Genomic DNA, 11,012 nt, shown 5'->3' with positions numbered 1-11,012 from the left:
TCAATTTTGTGACCCGTGGGTCAGGGTCAAATTTGACCCAAAGGGCATAATTTGAACAAACTTGGAAGAGGACTATAAGATGTTACTGCATACCAAATTTGGTAGCCATAGTCTGAATGGTTTTCAACAAGAAGATTTTTAAAGATTTCACAAAATAGGCGCTTTATAAGCGTTTATTCAATTTTGTGACCCCCAGGGCAGGATCAAAGTTGACCGCAGAGGCATTATTTGAACAAATTTGGTAGAGATTTATTAGAGGTCACTACATACCAAATTTGGTAGCCCTATGGCCAATGGTTATGGACAAGAAGATTATTAAATTTTTCACAAAATAGGCCCCATATTAGCGTATGTTCAGTTTTGTGACCCCCTGGGTAGGGTCAAATTTGATCCCAGGGGTATTATTTGAACAAACTTGGTAAAAACTGTTAGATGTCACAACATACCAAATTTGGTAGCCCAATGCCTTTTGGTTAAGGACAAGAGATTTTTAAAGTTTTCACAAAATAGGCACTATATAAGCATATAATCGATTTTGTGGCCCCCAGGGCAGGGTCAAATTTGACTCCTAGGGCATAATTTGAACAAACTAAGTGGAGGACTATACAACGTCACAACAAACCAAATTGTGTAGCCCTAGACCTAATGGTTATGGACAAGAAGATTTTAAAAGTTTTCACAAAATAGGCAATATATAAGCATATGTTCAATTTTGTGACCCCCGGGGCAGGTTCAAATTTAACCCCAGGGATAAAATTTGAACAAATTTGGTAGAGGACTATAAGATGTCACTACATACCAAATTTCATAGCCCTAAGCTGGATGGTTATGGCCAGAAAGATTTTTGAAGTTTTCGCAAAATAGGCCTTATATAAGCATATGTTCCATTATTTGATCCCCTGGGGCAGGGTCAAATTTGATCCCAGGGGCATAATTTGAACAATCTTGGTAGATAACTATACGATTCCACTACATACCAAATTTGGTAGCCCTTGGCCCAATATTTATGGACAAGATGATTTCTAAAATTTTCACAAAATAGGCCTTATATAAGCATATGTTCAATTTTGTGACCCTCGGGGCAGGGTCAAATTTGACCCCAGGGGCATAATTTTAACAAAATTGGTAGAAAACTATAAGATGTCACTACATACCAAATTTGGTAGCCCTAGACCCAATGGTTATGGAAAATAAGTTTTTAAAGTTTTCACAAAATAAGCCCTTTGTAAGCATATATTCAATTTTGTGACCCCCGAGGCAGTTTCAAATTTGACCCCAGGGGCATAATTTGAACAAACCTAGAAGAGAACTATTACATGTCACTACATACCAAACTTGGTAGCCCTATGCCATACGGTTATAAACTAGAAGATTTTGGCAAGTTTTCCCACAATTGGCCTTATATAAGCATATGTTCAATTTTGTGACCCTCGGGGCAGGGTCAAATTTAACCGAAGGAGCATAATTTTAACAAACTTGGTAGAGGTCTATAATACTACATACCAAATTTGGTAGCCCTACCCCCAATGTTAATGGACAAGAAGATTGTGAAAGTTTTCAAAAAATAAGACCTTTATAAGTATATGTTCAATTTTGTGACCCCCGGGGCAGTTTAAAAATTGACCCAAGGGCATAATTTGAACAAACTAAGAAGAGAACTATGGACAAGATGATTTCAAAAAGTTTTCACAAAATAGGCCTTATATAAGCATATGTTCAATATTGTGACCCTCGGGGCAGGGTCAATCTTGACCACAGGGGCATAATTTGAAAAAAACTTGGTAGAGGTCTATAAGATGTCACTACATGCCAAGTATGGTAGCCCTAGGCTATATGGTTATGGACGAGAAGATTTTGAAAGTTTTCACAAAATAGGCCTCATATAAGCATATGTTCAATTTTGTGACCCCCGGGGCAGGGTCAAATTTGACCCCAGGGGCATAATTGGAATAAATTCGGTAGAGGACTATTAGATGTCTCTACATACCAAATTTGATAGCCCTAGGCCCAATGATTATGGAAGAGAAGATTTTGAAATTTTTCACAAAATACGCCTTCTATAAGCAAATTTTCATTTTTGTGACCCCCAGGGCAGGGTCAAATTTGACCCCATGGGGCATAATTTGAACAAATTTGAAAGAGGTTCACCTCAGGAACACTTCTGTAAAATTTCATCAGAATTGGACCAGTAGTTTAGGAGAAGATATTTTAAGGAAAAGTTAACGCACTCACGCACGGACGCACGCACGACGGACACAGGACCATGACATAAACCCCGCTGGCCTCTGGCCAGTGGAGCTAAAAATCAAGACTTGCACACTCGTATACCTTGACTTGTACATTGCCGCATAATTGTCGCGCTCTTTTGTCGGGACATATACATGATGACTATATTGGGAGCATTTGTAAACATCGTGTTAACATTAAAACATCGGAAATGTGTCTCGGATTATAAATTATTATTCTCTTTTGGGAATTTAACGGAACATTTATACTTATGGTTTATTTGTTGTGTATTGTATATTAATTTGTTACAACGCTTTACGTGTCGAAAAAATGTTTTGATATCGAAAAAAAGGTTTTGATAAAATTATGCATTAATAGCACAATTTCCAGGAGGAAAACGTTTTTTACACGAAGGCGTATGGCGCAATAAAACGTTCTTTTGTAAGATCGTATTGCATTCAATCTAAATTTAAATAGGCTCGTTTAATGAAAGCTGTGTTTCACATTATGCACTGTACTCTTTACACTTCAGAAAAATGGTGTAGTCATATGGTCGTGTTAATGAAATTCTCAAACATATTTACCGACATAAGTGTTTAAGATTATTTTTTCGTAAGTGATGATGCAATCATGTTGGATTATTTGATAATTGTGAACATTAAAAAAGCGTTATGTACATGTATGTATACAGTTATCGATACGATTCGGTTTATATGCATGAATTGGCGAATCATCGATTTCACCGATATCCACTGCGATCACGGCGAATCACCGCAAAATTGAGGGGAACCAGCGCGGAGATTATCTTGCTCTCGTGCGACGAGGAAGTGACGAATAACGTGAAATCGCGGTGATATTCCACTAAAAAAGCAAACTGTCCGCCTTGACTCCGTGAATAAGGCAAAAATCACGGGTCGCGTAGTGTATAAACTCACGCTGTTCGGTCAGGTGATTTTTTGTCCGGACAGGCTTACTTTTCCATCAGCCTGTCCGGTTGACAGGCACTGTTTGGAACTTTTCAGGAAGCCTGTAAGTTCAACGTCAAGGTCACTGGGGTCAAAATTTGTGTGCGTATATGGAAAGGCCTTGTCTATATACACATGCATCCAAATATGAAGGTTATATCTCAAGGGGCATAAAAGTTATGAGCATTTTGAGAAACCTAAACGAAAAGTGTGACGGAAGGACAGACAGACGGACTGACAGTCCGATCACTATATGCCCTTCTTCGGGGGCAAACAAATTATATATTGAAGACGAATTTAATAAAATGCAGCTAAGACAAATAAGCGCCCCGAGCCAGTTGTGACAAAGATATTTCGTACATATTTGCCTATAATAACCGAAGCATTAAATTTTGTCTTTTTATTAGGATCAGAGTTAGTGTTTGCAGGGCTTGTTTTCCTTCTTTGGGACCCGCCGAAAAACGGCCCTTTCTCCTCGGATTTTTTTTTCCCCTCAGCAAGTAAGTTTTCCCCCAGACTTCATACGCCCCCCCCCCATTCTTTTTTTTTAAACTTCAAATAGGTAAGTTAACCTGATCTAGTGAAGAAAATATAACATATTGCATAATTAAATTATCTGTTGCCTTGAATTTGTTTTAAAAACAGCAAAATATGTTAAATTGATTATTTAAGACTACTTATTCCCCCCAAAATCCAGCGTTTCGCGTGATTTTTTCCCCCAAAATCCAGCATTTCGCGAGATTATTTTTCCCCTCAAAAAAGGCCAGGCTTTTTCCCCAAAATAAGATAAAACACCCTGGTTTGTGTGCATATGAATAGATATCGTTGCAGGAAATGAAAATGATCCTTAAAACTAAATTTAGATTCACACGGTACATGCATGATACACAGGGACATTTAATAAAAATATCTACGTACTACAAATATATATACAAGGGATACAACTTTAAAATTTCCAGCACATCACCATGATCTGAACAAAAGCAAAATAATTGCCCTAGGCCCAATTGTTATGGGCGAGAAGATTTTGAAAGTTTTCACAAAATAGGCCTTATATAAGCATATGTTCAATTTTGTGACCTCCGGGGCAGGGTCAAATTTGACCCCAGGAGCATAATGTGAAGACATTTGGTAGATGACTATTCGATATCTCTTCATACCAAATTTGATAGCCCTAGGCGCAATGGTTACTGACGGGAAGATTTTGAAAGTTTTCACAAAATAGGCCTTATATAAGCATATGTTCAATTGTGTGACCCCCGGGGCAGGGTCAAATTTGACCCCAGGGGCATAATTTGAAGAAATTCGGTATAGGACTATTAGATGTCTCTACATACAAAATTTGATAGCCCCAGGCCCAATGATTATGGAAGAGAAGATTTTGAAATTTTTCACAAAATAGGCCTTATATAAGCAAATTTTCATTTTTGTGACCCACGGGGCAGTGTCAAATTTGACCCCAGGAGCATAATTTGAACAAATTTGAAAGAGGTTCACCTCAGGAACACTCATGTGAAATTTCATCAGAATTGGACCAGTAGTTTAGGAGAAGAAGATGTTTTAAAGAAAAGTTATCGCACTCACGCACGGACGCACGCACGACGGACACAGGACCATGAAATAAGCCCCGCTGGCTTGTGGCCAGTGGAGCTAAAAATCAATACTTGCACATTCGTATACCTTGACCTTGTACATTGCCGCATAATTGTCGCGCTCTTTTGTCGGGAAATATACATGATGACTATATTGGAAGCATTTGTAAACATCGTGTTAACATTAAAACATTGGAAAAGTGTTTCGGATTATATGTATTTATTATCGTTGTGTGAATGAATAAACTGGTTATACAGGTTTTTGAAGGTGATATATGTCCAATGGTGCGGAAATCAAGATTTCCTCGTGCACAGATTTGTAGGTTTAGTCATTCGACAGGCAAGCAGGGTAGAGCGAAGACTTGATTTAAATCGTTTTATTTATTTTCTCAACCACATTTCATTGTGAAATTTGATTTATTTTTGTGTCGTATTGGCGTTGGTAATTTATTAATATGGACAGTCAGGATGAGAGGAGAGATCGTCTCGCCGGCGGGGACAGGGCTGGCACAGTAAATGGACACACGTAGCGACCACGTGGTAGCGGTCAAGAAGGTAGGCCCTCGGGGATAGAGGAGAATTGTTTGACGTGTTTGGTTTACATATAATACGCACATTGTGAAGAAAAGTATCATTTCTCACGTTTTTCTCTTGTAAATTGTAGTTTAAAGAGGCATGTCCTTTTTTTCGGAAAATCATTGGTGCCAATCCTGATATAATTGACTGTATTGTCGGCGCTTACGCATTACCATTCTTATAATTACCTGAAAAATGTGTATCTGTAAATAACCAATCAGCTTTAAAGCAGATAGATTAGCAGATATTAACGAGTCGGTGCAGGATATGTAAAATACTGGCTGTATTGAAGAATTAAAGGACATCCCTCATGTTGTTAGTCAATCAAGTGTAGCCGTGAATGAAGCCGGAAGCTGGATTTGTGATCAATGAGGACAAGTCAATATAAGTACCAGTTCAGAGGCTAGAATGGGTAGGATTAATCTGGGATAGCCAAATGTTTTCTTTTGAAATTCTCGATAGAAGAATAACTGATTTTAAAAATACTCTTTTAAAGGTATTTTCTTCCATGCCAATGGTTTCGGCAAGGGATTTAGCTAGATGTACGGGGAAAATTGTTTCAATGATGCCTGTTATTGGTAGTCTGGCTAGGTAAAGATTAGATATCTTTATTATGAAATCGTTTCTAGACCGTCAATGCATAGAGTTATAGCCCTTGAACCAGATAGCTAATTTATTTCCGAACTTAGATTTTGGTTAGGTCGCATAGATGGCATACAATCAAGACATTTTAGTAAAACTACTTGTGTCGAAGTTTTAAAAGTTTACAGTGATGCAAGTGGGTTTGCCGGTGGGGCTTATATTGTTGATATGTCAGGTTTTATTTTTCACGATATATGGTCAAATGACGATTGCAATACAAGTTCTACTTATAGAATACTAGTTCTAGTTTTACGTGCCTATGGGATTTTTTTTTAAGGGCTGTTAAGAGGTTTTTTGACTCTGAATCACGTGTAAAGTTGGTTAAGGTAGGAAGTTCTAAAATTGAGTAACATGATCTAGCACTAAGCATTTTAGTATGTGTTTGAAGATGAATATAGGACTAGAAATACAATGGATTCCAAGAGAATTAAACTCCATTAGAAAAAGAGATAGAAAAGAAAGGAAGTAGAAGACAAAAAAGAGTAGAGAAGTAGTTTTAAGTTTAAGAGCAGAACATACGTATTGATTATGAGAACATTAGTAAAATGTGTTTGGTATTTGTGCATGTCTCTTGTGGTCATTGGACCAAGTTGTTTAAGGCCAATTGGCCTGATTTTGAAAGCCAGTTGGCTTGTATGGTCAGTTGACCGTTTTTAAAGCCATTCTATATGGTGTGTGAAAGCCTGTTGGCTTGTGTTGTCAGGTTACCGAACTTTCTTGGAACGAGTCTCATAGAATTTACAATATTTGCAAGATTATTGTTTGCAATGCAGTAACTGGACAGTTCGAATAGTATATTAAGTATTGAAGAACATAAAGGTATGGTTTATGTAGTATGTTATTATTATTACTAGGATTATTATGATGTATTTTATTTGGGTGCATTCGGAGAATTGCAAAGCCGGTAGTTAAAAAAGAGCCTATTTCATCAGATATATTAAAGAAATTTTATCACACTTTTGTTTCTGAGAGCGATTGTTCTTTGGGGTATTTAAGAGGCGTTACAATCTTTTTCTTATTTTATGCTGGTTTTTTAGGATAAGTGAAATTTTGTCTGTTAAAAGATCAGATGTTGTATTTTTAGATACGCATTGTGATATTAAAGTTGAAAAGTCAAAAACGGACATTTTAAGAGAGGGTAATACTGTTCTGATTGCAAAAACTAATACAGACACATGACCTGTGAAATTGTTTGAAAAGTATTTGTGTGTTGCAGATATTGCATGTTCATCTACTGACTATGTGTTTAGACCAGTTTATTTGTGTAACGTTAAACACTGTTTCAAATTGATTTCTAATAATAAGCATATAAGTTATTCTACTATAAATGATAGTTTTAAGAAGAAGTTAAGTCTATTGGGTTATGTTTCTTCTAAATATGGACTTCATTCTTTTCGTGCTGGTGGAGCATCTATAAGTGCCAATAATAAGACTGTGGATAGACTTTGAAAACCAGTATAAGTAAAATGAGCAATTCAGATGAATGGTAAATCTCACGAGATTTTTTTTGAGTATTTTAATGGTAGCTCGGGTCCGATTTTGATTGATCGCTTGGCTACTGTTAAAAATGGAAATACTTAAAGATATAACTCAAAATTCTTTGATTTTGAAACAGAAGCAGATTGCTTTACACAGTTTTGGGGTGCCGATTTGAGTTGGTTGATGCCCCTATTTATCTCGTAGGAAAAACAATTTTGCACTTTCTAGAATGCAACGCATATGGCGTTTTGGTGGTACACAGATGGCCTAGTGCAGCATTTTGGCCATTCTTATTTGAGGCTGGTAATGTACAAATGCACTTTGAGAATGATATTATTGTGTTTGACAAAGGGCAAACTATTTGTATGAGTAATAACCACTCTGTTTCAGTTCAAGACCTTTTTCAAGAAATGTTCTTGCTATTCGAATTTAACTATACTATATGTCGTTTATATGTGAATCGGTGATATGAATGGTTTGACTGTTTTGCTATACTTATGGTATAGTTGGGATTTTTCACGTGTTTATATGTGTAGAAATGATTAAATGGATGTTGTTTTTGTATAGCCATTAAGTATGTATAGAAACCATGTTGGTGTATGTCCGTTTGCACCTGGTGCTTACGAAGTCGTGTACAGTACACGAGGAATGGAATATTTGCAAAAAAGAAAGCAAAAACAGTACTTGCAAAAAAGAAAGCAAGGGTTAAAAATAATAGTTTTAAAAGTATAATACTTGCAAAAAAGATAGCAAGGGTAATATTTATTTCAAATTGGAAAATACTTGCAAAAAAGAAAGCAAGGGAAACGGTTTTGTTGCAGAAAGTCAATTTAAAATGTTGGTGTGTGTGTTTCATGTCTGTCTGCCTCTGGGGTAGACGCGATTGTGTGTGGCATTTCGTGGGCTCATGGGGTTGTGGGATCGTGTGGTCGTTGTAATTCTGGTCTGGTTGTGTTTTCTGATGATGGATTGAAAAGGGCCAATTCTGGGCCGCTGGTTCGGAGGTGCTTAGTGACTAAAGCGGATGTGTAGAGGCTTTGATTCTTTGATGTGAGATGTGTAACGGTGTGTTTGGTGAGTTTTTTGGGGGGTTTGGCGGTTTGGGGACTTTGAATTGAAAGGATGCGATACAAGATTTTTGAGGATTGTGCTATAATTATTATTTTCAATAGTAAAATGGTTCAATTGTGCAAGGGCGAACAGGTTTTGACATTTTGTAAAACAAATGCAGTTTTATGCCCTGTCTTCTACTTGAAAAAATGTATCTTGGTTGAAACTATTCTAGATATTGCAATATATGTTTCGTTTAGAAACATAACAAATGGTAAGAAAATGAATAAATACATTTTAGTTGGCTCAAAGCAGATGAGTTACAGTAGACAATTAGATATTTTGCACCACATCTTTAGTGAAATTTGACTTAAACCTAATGTTTACGGGTTGCATTAATTTCGGTCAGGGGAAGCAACTGCTGTTGCAAATAGCGGTGTATCTGATAGTGTTAAAAAAGCATGGGCAGTGGAAGACTGTTGGCGCTTAGGATCACTGCGTGAGAGATTCGGATGAAACACAAACAATTGTTTCTTCTCGTTTGGATTTGTAAATATATATGGTACTTGGTGTTGTATGTTGTTAGTTGTGCGTTGTTTTTTTTGCCCCGTTCTTTTTCTGTCGATAAAATACCCTGCTTGTCATGACACCTAAACAAATGTGTTTGTTTTTATTCTAAATGGTTAGATGATAAATAATTTATGTTTGTCATAAAATGTAATGGAATATAAAACATAAATGTATTTATTATCGTTGTGTGAATGAATAAACTGGTTATACAGGTTTTTGAAGGTGATATATGTCCAATGGTGCGGAAATCAAGATTTCCTCGTGCACAGATTTGTAGGTTTAGTCATTCGACAGGCAAGCAGGGTAGAGCGAAGACTTGATTTAAATCGTTTTATTTATTTATGCTCTGTTTGTGTGTTGATGTTAATATTATGTTTTATGTGTTTCAGTGAGTTTTATGAGAGCAGACGGATGACTGACTTGAGATAGAAAGGGGCATTGGTTCCGGACATTTTACCATGGGATTTACATAGTTTTCTAAAAAGAATACTTAACGTTTACGATATAGTAACAGCTGATTATTTGTAGATTTCTCTAAAATTAGAGGTTTCAGGAGGTGATGAAGGCACCTAGACACCGGTCTTGAGCCATGGGTCCTCATACGTCCCCCTGCCATTAAAAGAAAAATGAAAAATGAGCAGTAGGGTTGCGTATCCCGCTCGCGGTTACACCTGAATCGTTCGTTACCACCGATTATTGTTTGGGGTGTACGTGAAGTCATGTGCACTTCTCTTAATTGATGGTAATGAATAAATCTTGTAATTTATTTTTTCGTAAGTGATGTTGCAATTATGTTGGATTATTTGATAATTCTGAACATTAAAGAAGCGTTATGTACATGTATGTATACAGTTATCGTTACGATTCGGTTTATATGTATGAATTGGCGAATCATCGATTTCACCGATATCCACTGCGATCACGGCGAATCACCGCAAAATTGAGGGGAACCAGCGCGGAGATTATCTTGCTCTTGTGCGACGAGGAAGTGACGAATCACGTGAAATCGCGGTGATTTTCCACTAAAAAAGCAAACTGTCCGCCTTGACTCCGTGCATAAGGCAACAATCACGGATCGCGTAGTGTATAAACTCACGCTGTTCGGTCAGGTGAATTTTTGTCCGGACAGGCTTACTTTTCCATCAGCCTGTCCGGTTGACAGGCACTGTTTGGGACTTTTCAGGAAGCCTGTAAGTTCAACGTCAAGGTCACTGGGGTCAAAATTTGTGTGCGTATATGGAAAGGCCTTGTCCATATACACAACCATACCAAATATGAAGGTTATATCTCAAGGGGCATAAAAGTTAAGAGCATTTTGAGAAACCTAACGAAAAGTGTGACGGAAGAACAGACGGACAGACAGACGGACTGACAGTCCGATAACTATATGCCCTCCTTCGGGGGCATAAAAATTATATATTGAAGACGAATTACATAAAATGCAGCAAAGACAAATTAGCGCCCCGAGCCAGTTGTGACAAAGATATTTCGTACATATTTGCCTATAATAACCGAAGCATTAAATTTTGTCTTTTTATTAGGATCAGAGTGAGTGTTTGCAGGGCTTTTTTTCCTTTATTGGGATCCGCCGAAAAACGGCCCTTTCTCCTCGGATTCTTTTCCCCTCAGCAGGTAAGTTTCCCCCCAGACTTCATTCCCCCCCCCCAATTCTTTTTTTTTTAAACTTCAAATAGGTAGGTTAAACTGATCTAGTGTAGAAAATATAACATATTGCATAATTAAATTATCTGTTGCCTTGAATTTGTTTTCAAAACAACAAAATATGTTAAATTGATTATTTAAGACTACTTATTTCCCCCAAAATCCAGCGTTTCGCGTGATTTTTTTCGCCCAAAATCCAGCATTTCGCGAGATTGTTTTTCCCCTCAAAAAAGGCCAGGCTTTTCCCCCA

At 37.2% G+C, this 11,012-nt stretch overlaps 1 long non-coding RNA gene across 1 annotated transcript; it reads left to right on the top strand.

Moving 5' to 3' along the window:
* Window positions 1-2,488: 2,488 nt before the first annotated feature.
* On the top strand, window positions 2,489-9,939 carry LOC127842520 (uncharacterized). The gene is made up of 2 exons (XR_008031680.1): window positions 2,489-5,338; window positions 9,490-9,939. It is a non-coding gene; the product is annotated as an uncharacterized LOC127842520 (long non-coding RNA).
* Window positions 9,940-11,012: the final 1,073 nt, after the last annotated feature.

Source organism: Dreissena polymorpha, chromosome 8 (assembly GCF_020536995.1).
Source record: "Dreissena polymorpha isolate Duluth1 chromosome 8, UMN_Dpol_1.0, whole genome shotgun sequence".
Taxonomy (NCBI): Eukaryota; Metazoa; Mollusca; class Bivalvia; order Myida; family Dreissenidae; genus Dreissena; species Dreissena polymorpha.
The sequence above is the reverse complement of the archived record's forward strand: the minus strand, read 5'-3'. Positions and strand labels throughout refer to the sequence as shown.